General features: G+C 37.0%; 1 pseudogene; it reads left to right on the forward strand.

Annotated features, from left to right (window-relative positions):
* Window positions 1-10,993: 10,993 nt before the first annotated feature.
* On the forward strand, window positions 10,994-14,350 carry LOC107858007 (annotated as a pseudogene).
* Window positions 14,351-14,824: the final 474 nt, after the last annotated feature.

Below are 14,824 nucleotides of genomic sequence, written 5' to 3' on the forward strand. Positions count from 1 at the left end.
CGGTGGATCAAAAGTAGAAGATTGAAGCAGTTCAAAAAGGAGATTGTAGCCGCTGTCTGGGAAGCCACGATTTGCTATACATGGCAAGGAAGAAATTGGGAACTGGAAATCTAGGTAATGTCAATACTTGATACAAAAAGTCTGTAATTAAAGAGGTAGCCTCGTTATTTCATACTAAAGGTTCAATGGTTGATGTACCCTTCATAGAAGGTGTTTAAGGCTTTGGATGCTCTTAGTTTTTTAATTCTTATTTTTGTTTGTCTATGGTAATACTTCATAGTTTATTGCCGGAAAAACTCAACCCACTTTAGATTTTGAAGAAGGCAGAGGTACCATTTATCACTGACAATGTCCAAGTAGTAACCAAGCATGTTAGGCTCGAGAAAGGATCAATAGTTTTTTATTTTACTCCTTCTCTGTGGAAACATCCTCTTGCAGAAATGCAGGGAAAGACTGCGTACGATAGACCCTTGTGGTTCGATCCTTCCCTGGACCCGACACATAGTGAGAGCTTAATGCACTGTGCTGCCATAATTTTCATCCTTGAGGGTTCCTCTAGCTTCCTTCTCCCTTTTTTATTGCTTAACCATGCATAGAAAGAAGGTTTCTTCGGCATGATAAAATTTTAACTAGAAACTCAATGAATTTGAATGAGAGGGATAGATAGTTTGATCAAAGGTGAGGGTGTTCTGTTGGGTTCAATTGGTGTGAATGGAAAATGGAGGGACACAACCCTTTGAGGAAAAGACACATTGTTTTGGAAAAGGAGTGACTGTTCGGATAATTGTGTCTGTTCCAAAAAAAGACACAATGTTTTGAATGAACGGACATGATTCTTCCAAAGGCTACACCTTTTCGGATGAACCATTGTCACCTTTCAGAAGGGCACTTAATGGCTATATCAACCTGCATTTTTCCACAGGTTTAATATGAAAAATTTCTGTATAAGAAAAATATTCTTTTGCTTCTAAAAACTCTGTGTGATCATCTCCCATTGAGTGAGTTCGAAGAAAATCAGAAAGTTTGAGGTACCGCTACATTCTGGTTGTGAAGCCATTTTATCCTGGGAGGAAAATTCCGCAACCTCGGGTACTTGAGGGGAATTATTTCCTTAAGGACACTCCGTGAATTCGGAGGACTTGGCTTTTTTCTGCTTCATTTATTTTTCTTTAAGAAACTGAAAATATACTTCTTTGAAAGATCATTTTGATCTTGTGTTGAGGGTGTTGGACAACTTCATAAGTGTTCTTGATTTATTCTTGAACTTGTGTTGAAGTAGTGTTGCGAAAATACAGATTTTGTGTACCCGAAAAACAACAATCTTAAGGAAATAAGTTACTAATCTGTATTTTTTCGTTTACTGGATTTTCAGTAAATAGTTGAACTTCATATTGATAGTTCTTCAACTTTTTGAACTTGTGTTTGAAGTTCTTGAAACTTCATTTTGATAGTTCATAAGTTGATTGAACTTGTGTTGAAATTCTTAACATTTGGTTTTGCTATTTTTCAGAAAATAGTTTGGACTTCATTTTGTTGATTTTCATAAGTTGGGTTGAACTTATTGTTAAAAGTTCAAAGTTGTAAATATAGAGTTAAAACTTCATTTGATTGTTCATATGTTAATTACTTAATTTGAACATGTGTTTGAAGTTATTATTGAAAAATACAGATTTTATCAAAATTGAGAAAAACAACAACATTAAGGAAAGTATAAAAATATTTATTTTTGTGCTTGTTTGGTGAAAGAAAAAAAAATTATCGCTATTTATAAATAAAGTATTTGGTTAATCTGTATTGGGTCTAATTTTATGGAGACTAAAATCTTTTGATTTCTACTCCCTCGATTAGAAGAATATAAAAACTTCATCGAGAAGTCAATATGAGAATTTGGTTCGAAGAATATAAAAACTTCACTGATTCGTTAAGATCTCTGTTTTGGTTTCTGGAATTCAAAATCTGTGGGATTTCACTCTGTTTGAATTTGATTATGATTTGAAGTCATAAAAACTTCGTCATGTTTCATAGTTCATTTGGTTGCTGATTTGAAGATATAAAAACTTCATCATTGACTAGAAACAAGTTGGTTAAAGATTAAATTCTTTATTGTTAGTATTTAGAAATACTAAAGAGTATGTCAAAGATTGACAAGAAAATGACGAATGAAACTGAACAATAAATTGATTTGGTTGTGAATAGTGTTGTCCCAATGACTACCAATGTTGCGTCATTAAGTCGTTCAGGTATTGCTCTAGCAATGAAAACGATGGAGAAATAGAAAAATATTTTGGTGTGAACTTCAAAGAATGACAGCAAATGATGTCATTTTGACTAGCCAAACTTGCAATGCAAATGTTCACAAGTACTCTTAAAATAATAATAATAATCGAAAATCAATTGTCTGATTTGAAAAATCTTATGAGTCATTTCAAGATAGACGAGGATAATAAGTTGAATGAAAAAAATCATCAATGATGGTTGCAAATCCTGTTAAGATGATGCTCCAAATAATAAGAAGATGAAGAAATCTTCTAGACAAGAAAAGAGATTAGATAAACATGTTGGAAATAACTAGAAAGATTGAAAATCTATGTGATATGATCACTGCAAGCAATCTGGTTGGATATTCAATGAATGGTGGTTTAATTTAAGAGCCACTTGTGTGAGCGGACAAAGAAGCTTTCGCTACTTATGGTTCCGTTGGTCCCAAAGAAGTGATCTTCATGGAAAATAATACAACAACCAAGGTTGAAGGAAGTGGGAAGATGTTCCTAAAAGTGACTTCCGGCAAGGTGTTGACTCTCAACAATGTTCTCCATGTTCCTACTATTAGGAAAAACTTAGCGTCGACAACAGTTCTCATTAAAAATGGGTTTAAGTGTGTGTTTGTTTTTGAGAAAGTTGTAATAAGCAAGAATGAAATATATTTAGGAAAGGGTTACCTCAATGAGGGCCTTTTCAAACTTTATGTAATGGTTGTTGAAATAAAGAAAGTTGAGGCTTCTTTTTACTTGCTAGAGTCAAACGATTTGTGGCATAGCCGTTTAGGACATGTCAACTACAAAACCTTGCAAAAAGAAACTGGCTAACTTAAAAGTTTTGCCAAACTTTGAGTGCAATAAATCAAAATGTCAAATGTGTGCGGAATCAAAGTATGTTAAGCATTCGTATAAGTCCGTTGAAAGGAATTCAAATCCCTTAGACTTAATCTACACATACATTTGTGATATGAAGTCAACTACATCTCGTGGTGAGAAAAAGTATTTTATAACTTTTATTGACGATTGCACTAGATAATGTTATGTCTATTTGCTAAACAATAAGGATGAAATAATAGATGTGCTTAGGCAATATAAAACAGAAGTTGAAAATCAGCTAGAGAAAAAGATCAAAACGATAAGAAGTGATAGGGGCAGAGAATATGCATCTCTCTTTGCGCAAATATGTGTAGAGAATGGAATTGTCCATCAAACTACGGCCCTGTATTCACCTCAGTCTAATGGTATTGCGGAAAGAAAAAATTGAACCTTGAAGGAAATGATGAATGCCTTGCTAATAAGTTCAGGTTTACCGTAAAACTTGTGGGGGAAGCTATCCTTACAGCTAACCGAATACTCAATAGAGTTTCCCATAATAAGACACAATCAATTCCATATAAAAAAAGGAAAGGAAGGAAACTCAACTTGAAATATTTCAAAGTATGGGGGTGTCTAGCAAAGGTCCAAGTTCCTATGCCTAAAAGAGTAAGGATAGGACCTAAGATGGTGGACTACGTGTTCATAGGATATGCTAAAAGTAGTATAGCATGTCGGTTTTTGGTTCATAAATCCGAACATCCGGATATCAATAAAAATACGGTAATTAAATCAGATAATGCTGAATTCTTTGAACACATTTATCTATATAAAACTAGACATGAACAGTCTAGTGGGGGGTCTAAACAACCTCGAGATGAACCAAGTGAGGATGTACATAATGATAAGAATCCAAGACGTAGTACATGTCAAAGAAAGTCAACTTCGTTTGGATCGGTTTTGGTAACATTTATCTTAGAAAATAAGCCTCAAACGTTTAAGGAAGCGATATCATCGTCAGACTCATTCTTTTGAAAAGAGGCACTCAATAATGAGATTGATTCAATCTTAAACAACCATACGTGGGAGTTGGTTGATCTTCCTCCAGGAAATAAACCTTTAGGTTCTAAATAGATCTTAAAAAGGAAAATGAAAGTTGATGGTAGTATTGTCAAATACAAGCCAAGACTTGTTTTAAAAGGCTTTAAACAAAAGGAAGGCCTTGATTACTTTGATACATACTCGCCTGTAACGAGGATAACGTCAATTCGGATGTTAATTGCCTTGGTGGCGGCATATGATCTTGAAATCCATCAAATGGATGTGAAAACAACATTCCTAAATAGAGAATTGAAGGAAGAAATTTACATGGAATAGCCTGAGGGTTTTGTGGTTCCAGAAAAAGAAAATAAAGTGTGTAAACTTGTTAAGTCACTTTATGGTGTAAAACAAACACCTAAACAATGGCATGCGAAGTTTGACCAAACCATGTTGGCAAACGGATTCAAGATAAATGAATGTGATAAATGTGTTTACATCAAAGACACTCCAAATCACCAAGTCATTGTTTGTTTGTATGTTAATGATATGTTGATCATAAGTAGAGACATTTCTGACATAAATGCTACGAAACGACTGCTCGAGAGCAAGTTTGATATGAAAGACCTTGGAGTTATGGATGTGATCTTAGGAATAAAAATTCATAAGGGTTGGCATTGTCACAGTCTCATTACATTAAAAAGGTACTTGACAAATTCAAGTATTTGAAATTTGGTATTGCCAAGACTCTATTGGACGTGAGCTTTGCACTTCAAAAGAATGAAGGTGAAAGTGACTCATAGTTAGAGTACGCAAGAGTGTTGGGATGTTTAATGTATATCATGAATTGTACACGACCAAACATAGCATGTGCTATTAGTAAGTTGAGTCGGTATACGAGTAATCCTAATAAAACTCATTGGATGGCAATGAAAAAAGTTTTGGGGTATCTTAAATACACTCAATACCATGCTTTGCATTATAATCAATATCCCGCAATACTTGAAGGATATAGTGATACAAATTGGATCATCGGATCGAATGAAGTAAAATCCACAAGTGGATATGTATTTACTATCAGTGGAGGAGCGGTCTCTTGGAAATCATCTAAACAGACATGTATTGCTCACTCTACAATGGAATCAAAATTTATCTCATTAGATAAAACGGTGAAAAAGCAGAATGGCTCTGGAATTTCTTGAAAGATAATCCTTGTTGGCTTAAACCAGTGGCATCAGTATGTATACACTGTGGTAGCCAAGCGGCAATAGGTAGGTAAGGGAGCATGATGTACAATGGTAAATCTCGTCACATAAGACGGTGACATAATACCATTAGAGAATTTCTCTCTAGTGGAATTATCACTGTTGACTATGTAAAGTCAAAGGATAATGTGTTGAATCCACTTAAAAAGGCCCGTCTAGAGAAGGAGTTGAGAGGACATCTAAGGGAATAGGTTTACGGCCTAAGACAAGTCAGCATGGCGGTAACTCTACCTAGCAGACTAGAGATCCCAAGAGCTAGGTTCAAGGAAATCAAACAAAGTTATGTCTAACAGGTTCAACATTGTCAATTTACCCAACCCATTCTCATGATGTAGACAATGTTTAGTAAACAAGGATAAGACTTATGGTGTGAAGTTTTTAATGATTATCTAAATTTGGCGGATTTGACCAAATAGTTTAATCTACAGGATTGAACTTTTAGAAATCACCTATGTGAGGGCGAAGTCGAAGCCGCTTCAAGGAGAATGTTAGTAAAGGCCTATTCTCTAAGCTCTCATGAGACCGTAACGTGTTCATGACTGAAACGAACAAACCCGTGAGAACCATAAACGGTAAAAGACTGGTTGTGTAACATGGTGTTGTCTAGGTGTATATTAACGCTCGACGGTTCAAAGATATCAAATCTACCAATTGACCGAGTGCATCCGATGTATGTTCACTACGGAAAGTTCAAAGGAAAACTCACTTATCCAGATGCAATCAGTCTTTGCTTGATGATCACATATTTGTTCGTAAAGTTTTACAAAGAATAGTCATTCCCCATTAATGTGGGGGATTGTTGGGTTCAATTGGTGTAAATGGAAAATGGAGGGACACAACCCTTTGAGGAGAAGACACATTATTTTGAAAAAAGAGTGACTGTTTGGATAGTTGTGTCTGTTTAAAAAAAGACACAATGTTTCGAATGAACAAACATGACTCTTCCAAAGGATACACCTTTTCGGATGAACCATTGCCACCTTTCGGAAGGGGCACTTTATGGCTATATCAACCTGCATTTTTCCACAGGTTTAATATGAAAAATTTCTGCATAAGAAAAATATTCTCTTGCTTCTAAAAACTCTGTGTGATCATCTCCCGTTGAGTGAGTTCGAAGAAAACCAAAAAGTTTAAGGTACCGCTACATTCTGGTTGTGAAGCCATTTTATCTTGGGAGGAAAATTCCGGAACCTCGGGTACTTGAGGAAAATTATTTCCTTAAGAACACTCCTTGAATTTGGAGGACTTGGCTTTTTTCTACTTCATCTATTTTTCTTTAAGAAACTGAAAACATACTTCTTTGAAAGATCATTTTGATCTTGTGTTGAAGGTGTTGGACAACTTCATAAGTGTTCTTGATTTATTCTTGAACTTGTGTTGAAGTAGTGTTGCGAAAATACAGATTTTATGTACCCGAAAAACAACATGTTCTTCCCTTTATATAAAGTAGATCTTGGTTATTTCAGGTATATATCTATTGGTCATTGATTGATGATCCGTTGCTTGACATGATTTATCAATATAACAAGTTAAGTAACCTAACGCGATTGCTTATGTAAACACACACACATACACACACTTAAGTCGCATGGAGCATCAGAGGTTGATACAACTATATCCAGGGCCATTAGGCCATAGCTTACAGACAAGTCAACCATCATAGGTCAAAGGACGTATGGGATGGTAAAGTGCAAAGTCTATTTTGTGTAGACAATTAGATGATAATTTCTGGAATTTGGTTTATTATCGTCCTGTTCATTGACGTGTCCGAAAAATATTTATAGATGTAGGATTTTGGGGTCCATCAGGTAGGATGTATACAATTGGCCCATGCTTTTATTGCTGCACTTGTTGAGAGGTGGCATCTGAAGATGCATACTTTACACCTAAGAGTTTGGAGGACCACTATCACATTACATGATGTTGCTGTATTTACGTGCCTGAATTCAAACCAGACTATTAAAGTACAAGGAAAAATTTGGGGCAAAAGGCATCTGTCTTTCTGTTTTGTGCATCCAAAAGTGAATCTTTTTCTGTTAAAGAAACAAAGAGATTATTTCAAGTACTAGCAAAACATCAACGTGTAGCAACAATTTACTGTTTCCTTATGCTCATGTGAAGTTGGTTGCTACCCGTTGTTCTTTGGACTGTCATCTTTGAAGCTATTCTTTAAAAAGCTTGAAACAAAATTTTTGCTAGTATCTGCGTATTTAGTGACTAAGAAGTGAACTTTCTCCTTAGATTAAAAGAGGTGAATAATTCAGAATTGTACCTCACTTTCAAGCAGCAGAAACATATGTTGCGCTAACGTAATGTTTTAGATACAAAGAATGTTCACTTTTGAAGAAAAAGAAATTATGTTCACACTTCTGCCAGCCTCAAACTTTGATATTTTTATGCTTTTACGACATGATGCTACATTATGAACTCTTATGAAACTGTACTTCTTGTTTTTCGTTTCTTATTTTCTCTCTTTCTCTCTGGGTGGATCCTTTATTTTGTTTTGGAAAATTGGAAAAAGAGATTATGTTTTCTCCCGCTAAAAAGGTCAGTAGATGATGAGGGAGGAACATTGTGTACACTGTACATTCACTTTCTAGTATCCACTGTACATCCCTTTCTCTGATACCTTTACTTTGTTTCACTCTCATTTTCACTTGAGAAGTCATGACCAGTATTTTCCGTGGGCAAAGACGAGTATGAGGTGTACTACTCAAGGAGACCACCGCCTTTTCATTTCCTTCGTTGTTTGCATTATGTAATACTATTTCTATATGTTAGCTAACCCTCGCTGGATCACGACCCTATGTCCCCCCTATTGTAGCACATTCATTGCCCTAAATTTCTGTAAGTGAGTTCATTGACCTAAATTCATATAAGTCTACTGGCCTGTATTTACTGCACTTCAAGTCATTTACGATGGCTAAAAGAATTTCTTTCTGGCGATGATTACTGCACACTTCCCTCCATGCTGTCTAGACAGAGCGATACAAGCATAGAAGGAACGCCAAATGAACACCAGCCATTTAAGGCCTCATTTTTTTCATTCAAGTAGCATACTAAATATCAAGTAGTGTAACTCTTAGATAATACGAGAATAATATGAATGATTTTCCTGCAATAATTTCATATGCCAAGTACTTATGCATGATTATTTGGTGATAAAATCATTTATTTGTGTTTAACTTCTACTTTATACTTGCTTTGATATATATACACCCACGTTAAATATGTAACCAACAATTTGCCATTGATTATAGTTAACGTTGATCTACCATATTTCAGTGCCCTATCCAAAATCATAAAAACTGGATTTTCATTAACTTTGTGACATCAATTATCTCATTTCCGCCAACACTCAAGGTTATGCCAGTTTAAATGTGTGGGATGCGTCCAATAAAATGTATACTGTTTATTTAGTTGTGTTAGGAGTCAAGTCCTCCCCACTCCTCCCTGCTCCTCTCTTTATTTCTTTTAAAGATCTCAGAAGGGGAGTGCCTTGCATATGTAACTTAATTCGCTGTCCAATGTCTTCTCCTACTTTGTGGTTTCAAGGTCATCATAACTATTAACTTCTCTTAACGTGAATTAAGTGTTAGCAAATCTGAAGCAGACAGAGGTTCCTCAAGTTGCTAGAACAATCCATACTGATTTTGAGAGATAAATGTTGAGGTCATTTCGTGCCTTCTTTGTCCTTCCGATTGTCGTACTCTTTTCAAGGATTTAGCTAAAGCTCTCAGTTTTTCTCAACTGAACGGGCAGCAAGAGATGGTAGTGATGATCCCATAAAGTGAAATAAGTTTTCATTAGCAAATGAACTTCCTTTATCAAAAATTATTGTTGAAGACTACTTTGTACAAGACTGAGCTGTTGTATCCAACATTTGCACCAGAAACAAAAGCTGAAAAATTCTTATCCTGCGCTTGAAATTTCTCTGGCATGATTCTCATTTAAGGACACGCTTAAGCCTTTTCCGACATTGCGCTCTCATTGTGTACTCTGTTGATTCTATTGTTGATGCTAATGTGTATAGGTGCTGACTCGGGCATCCTTGCGTGTACAGGTAGGAAATTTAAAGGTGTCGGGGAATTTGGTAATGAGGCAGGTGAAGGTATTATTATTCAGTTATCATTGACATTACAATAATTTACTCCACCAGTTTAAAAAACGCAGCCCGGTGCACTAAAGCTACCGCTATGCGCGGTGTCCAGGGAAGGACCCCACCACAAGGGTGTATCATACGCAGCCTTACCTTGTATTTCTGCCAGAGGCTGTTTCCAAGGCTTGAACCCGTGACCTCCTGGTCACATGGCAGCAACTTTACCAGTTACTCCAAGGCTCCCCTTCAATTTACTCCACCAGTTTATAAATGGAATTTTATACCACTTCAAAGAATGCATCAAATCTCAACAAAATTTCTCCACTGCAAGCGAAACATATTTGGAAAGATGAAACTTCATTTCACATACAAGTGGCAGAACAAGTTATATGCATACATTCTTTTTCTTAATATATAACTGTGCCTCCAACCAATATGTACATTTATATATAAAGGAAACCTTATAGACACTCCATGTTTAGCTCTCTACACTCCTACCTTTAGGTATCGAGTGTCGAGACTTTCAAAATTACCCTTGATGTCCATTCATTTACTGTATAAAATCACATATTCAATGTTTCTATAAAATCATTGTTGGAGTCCCATATCGGTTGGTTAAAGGGTCCTTGGTCTCCTTATATGGTCTTGGCAATCCTCCTCTCATGAGCTAACTTTTGAGGTTGAGTTAGGCTCAAGGTCCATTTCTTTATCATGGTATCCGAGTCAGGCCCGGCCTAAATCTTTGTTCACCGATGTTGGGCCCTATATTATATTGTCCACGCTCCAGTTAATGAGGTCTGGGTGTGCGGGGGAGTGTTAAGTATCCCACATCGGAAAAGGAATGGGTAATTGGTCTCCTTATATGGACTTGGACAGTCCTCCCCTCATGAGCTAGCTTTTGAGGTTGAGTTAGGCCCGAGGTCCATTTCTTTATCATGGTATCAGAGCCAGGCCCACCCAGTTCATTGTTTCCGATGTTGGGCCCCCCCGCTTTTGAGGTTGAATTAGGCCCGAGGTCCATTTCTTTATCATGATATCAGAGCCGGGCCCACCCAGTTCATTGTTTCCAATGTTGGGCCCCCCGTCTTATATTGTCCGCGCTCCAGATGTCCAGCCCTGGGCGTGCAGCGGGGTGTTGGATTCCCACCACTCCAGATGTCCAGCCTTGGGCGTGCAGGAGGTGTTGGAGTCCCACATCGGTGGGTTAAAGGGTCCTGGGTCTCCTTATATGGTCTTGGGCAATCCTCCCCTCATGAGCTAGCTGCTTTTGAGGTCCAGATGTCCGGCCCTGGGGTCCTTGGTCTCCTTATATGGTCTTGGGCAATCCTCTCCTCATGAGCTAGTTTTTGAGGTTGAGTTAGGCCCAAGGTCTATTTTTTTATCATGGTATCAGAGCCAGGCCCACCCAGTTCATTGTTTCCGATGTTGGGCCCCCCGTCTTATATTGTCCACGCTCCAGATTTCCAGCCCTGGGCGTGCGGGGGTGTTGGAGTCCCACATCAGTGGGTTAAAGGGTCCTTGGTCTCCTTATATGGTCTTGGCAATCCTCCCTTCATGAGCTAGCTTTTGAGGTTGAGTTAAGCCCAAGGTCCATTTTTTTATCAATCACAGTCCTTGATCTTAGTTTCAACCAGATGGATGGACCTCTCCTCACTTCTCTGCCAACATTACCCACTATTGAAGAACTTCTACAAAACAATGCACTTGTTGGAAATATTGATTTTCCCCCCCTCTGCTACACCCAACCTCCACGTTCTTGATCTTTCTCATAATCAGCTTGATGGTTCTTTTCCTGATGGTTTTGGTTCATTGACCGCGCTTCAAGTATTTGATATAGCTGGAAATGATTTCTGTGGACCTCTTCCTATGTCGATTGGTCAAGTTAGTTCTCTTACTTCTCTAGACATTTCACAGAATCATTTTTCTGGTCCACTGCCAAAGAACCTGCCTGATGGCCTCCAAAGCTTCGATGCATCACTCAATGACTTATCTGGTGTTGTCCCTGAAAATTTGAGAAAGTTTCCTTTATCATCTTTCTACCCTGTAAACTCTGGACTTCAATTTCCAAATCCTTCCCCAGGATCTGGCCAAGCTTCACACAAAACCAGAAAAGCAGGTCGCTTAAAACCATCATCAAGGTGGTAATAATAGTTTCTTGTGTAATTGCTCTTATTATTTTGATCTTGCTGACCATTTTCATTTATTATAGACAAGCATCATCAAGGAGGCCTCATCCTCATGTTACTGAAAATGATGTTCATCGCCAAGCCCCATCATATCCTTCTGGCTTTAGCAATAGGAAGGGGACCGATGGTGTAGTTGTTTCAGCCGAAGATCTTATGACTTCATGAAAAGGATCATTAGAAATAATTAGTCCAAATGAGAAAATGGTTGCTATAACTGGTTTCTCCCCTTCAAAAGGTAGCCATTTCTCTTGGTCGCCAGAGTCCGGAGAATCGTATGCTGCAGAAAATTTTGCAAGATTGGATGTGAGGTATCCAGATCGTCTGGATGGAGAACTGTATTTCGTTGATGATACAATCTCATTTACACCTGCGGAACTTTCCAGGGCTCCGGCTGAAGTCCTAGGTAGAAACAGCCATGGTACATCTTACAGGGCAACACTAGAGAATGGGTTGCTCTTGTCTGTGAAATGGTTGAGAGAAGGAGTGGCGAAGCAGAGAAAGGATTTTGCGAAGGAGGCTAAAAATTTTGCCAATATTATGCATCCTAATGTAGTAGGATTAAGAGGTTACTACTGGGGTCCTCCACAGCCTGAGAAGCTCATTCTTTCGGATTATGTATCTCCTGGAAGTCTTGCAAGTTTCCTCTATGGTAAGCTTCATGTGCTAGCTCTAAACTCGCATGCCATGTTTTGCTGGCTTTGTCACCCTACTCTTTAATCTAGTCACTTTTATTTAGTTTACCGACTCATGTTTTATACGAGGAATTCTGATTGTGTGATATCTCACAATTCTTATGGTTCACATGTTTTTCCCATGCTCATTTTAGTTGAGCACTTCAACATTGCTTTGTTGATCCTGTGGCGAGATTTTACCTGTTAACTTCGAGTATTTGGTTTGGTGTGGTAATATACTTTAGCACATCTAGAACCCAATAGATTGTGCATATCTCTACTTGGTTTATACAATTCCCACACCAAGTAGTAATGCTAATATACCATATGCCGTTAAAAAAAGTATGCATTTCTATCTTTTGTTTACGTATTTTTCACACCAAGTAGTACTAAACCAATGCTCTATGTGATTGTCACTTCACCAGCTGCGATGGATTTGCAGTATGGTACTTATTTTTCTCGTAGCTGAAGTTGCAGATGTTTGAGTTCTTAATGGATCTGAAAAATGTGATGTTTGGCTTTTGTTATCACGATTTACTTTACTGGAAATCAGCTAGAACGTGGTACATTTTTCTTCTATAAATCCTACAAAATGACGTACTTTCTACTCATGTGACTATCGATATTTGTTTGTGTGGTCTTACTTCTCTAATATGCTGCATATTTGTAGATCGACCTGGTAAAAAAGGTCCACCACTAGCCTGGTCTCAAAGACTCAAAATATCAGTTGATGTTGAACGTGGCTTGAACCACCTCCATTTTGACCGTGAGGTTCCACATGGAAACCTTAAAGCAACCAACATCTTGTTGGATGGGCCTGACCTTGATGCAAGAGTTGCGGATTACTGCCTTCACCGTCTCATGACACAAGCCGGCACAATAGAACAGATTCTGGATGCAGGAGTGTTGGGTTATCGTGCCCCTGAGTTGGCTGCGTCGAAGAAACCACTGCCTTCCTTCAAATCAGACGTATATGCTTTTGGAGTTATTTTGTTGGTGCTGCTATTGTCAATGCCAATATGTATAGGTGCTGACTCGGGCATCCTTGCGTGTACAGGTGAGCAAATTTGAAGGTCTCAGGGTATTTAATAATGAGGCAGGTGAAAGTATTATTATTCAGTTATCATTGACAGTATAATAATTTATTGCACCAGTTTATAATATCACATATTCCATGTTTCTATAAAGTTTGACTTATTTCTCCTGTTTACTAGTATAACTTTGTAATGTTATTATTATTGTTGATAATTTATTTCATAGATAAGTGACATGATAGTATATTGTTGATAAAGATATATAACAAATTATGTAATTGTCCACCTTTAGCAATCCAGACAAAAAAAGAACAAGAAGAAGAAAGAGAGTGATGCTCAAGTTTCTTCTGCCCAAGTCCTAAAGTGAAAGACAATATATATAGTGTTGCCTCATAATAAAAGGCCTAATTTTTGCAAAGGAATTTGTATCTCTGTATGGAGATTGTATAAAAAACTACATATATTTTATTTGTTTTGTGTTCTTGCCCACCTACATCTATACTTGTTGGAGATGCTAGTGTTTCTAACAATTTGTTTCAATCGTAATGTTTACTTTGAACTATTTTTTCCTTGAACCAAGGATCTATCGGAAACAACCTATATACCTCTAAGGTAGTGGTGAGGTATGCGTACATTCTACCCTCCCCCAGACCCAATTTTGTGGAATTATATTAGGTATGCTATTATCGTTGTGCTCATGTTTACTTTCTTTGTAGGGCTAATGTCGAAAGTAAATGTACTACTATCAATTTGTTGCTGTTTTAATGCATCATGTGCATTCCTTTAATTTGTGAGGTGAAAGTACATATCATGTGCAATGATGCTTGTTTAATCTTTGCCCAAAGATTTACCTTTGAAGTTTGAACTATTCGAAAGTTATCCAGATTTGTGACAGTATTGATAGCTTCTTTTTACCTAAAAAGAAAGACTTGGATAATATCTTAATAACTAGATTAAGAATCTAAATCAATTTTAAACTAGACAAACATAAGAGGATAAAAAGACCACTTTGCCAAAAGTTTCTATTAAGATAAAAAGGTGCATCATTTCCTCCACCTAAGCAAAAAGGCAAAAGGAAAAAAGAAGGAAAAGTATACTTTGAAAACTTAAAAGGGCAAAAGTGACAAGAAAAGATTCACCGTGATCTTGGAAAGACATATACTAGCATTTACAAAAGAAATACTTTATTCCTTCAGTTTTATTTATCCATTATTCAAAAAATATGTTCTCACTTTTGTTTATGACTTTTAATATATATAGAGAAAAGATTTTTTTTTTCATGTTTCTTTATTCTCAACAGTAATAACTTATTTTCTAAATAAAATCTAAGATTAAACATCAGAAATGTTGAGGTAAAATTTTAGTGGCCATTTCTTTTGAAAAAACGTGAAAAATTCAAGTTGTATATAGCATTCCTTAGATAGCAAATTACAACTTATAGCATAACTTTCATTTTATCA

The sequence above is a fragment of the Capsicum annuum genome, chromosome 2, assembly GCF_002878395.1.
Source record: "Capsicum annuum cultivar UCD-10X-F1 chromosome 2, UCD10Xv1.1, whole genome shotgun sequence".
Lineage (NCBI taxonomy): Eukaryota > Viridiplantae > Streptophyta > Magnoliopsida > Solanales > Solanaceae > Capsicum > Capsicum annuum.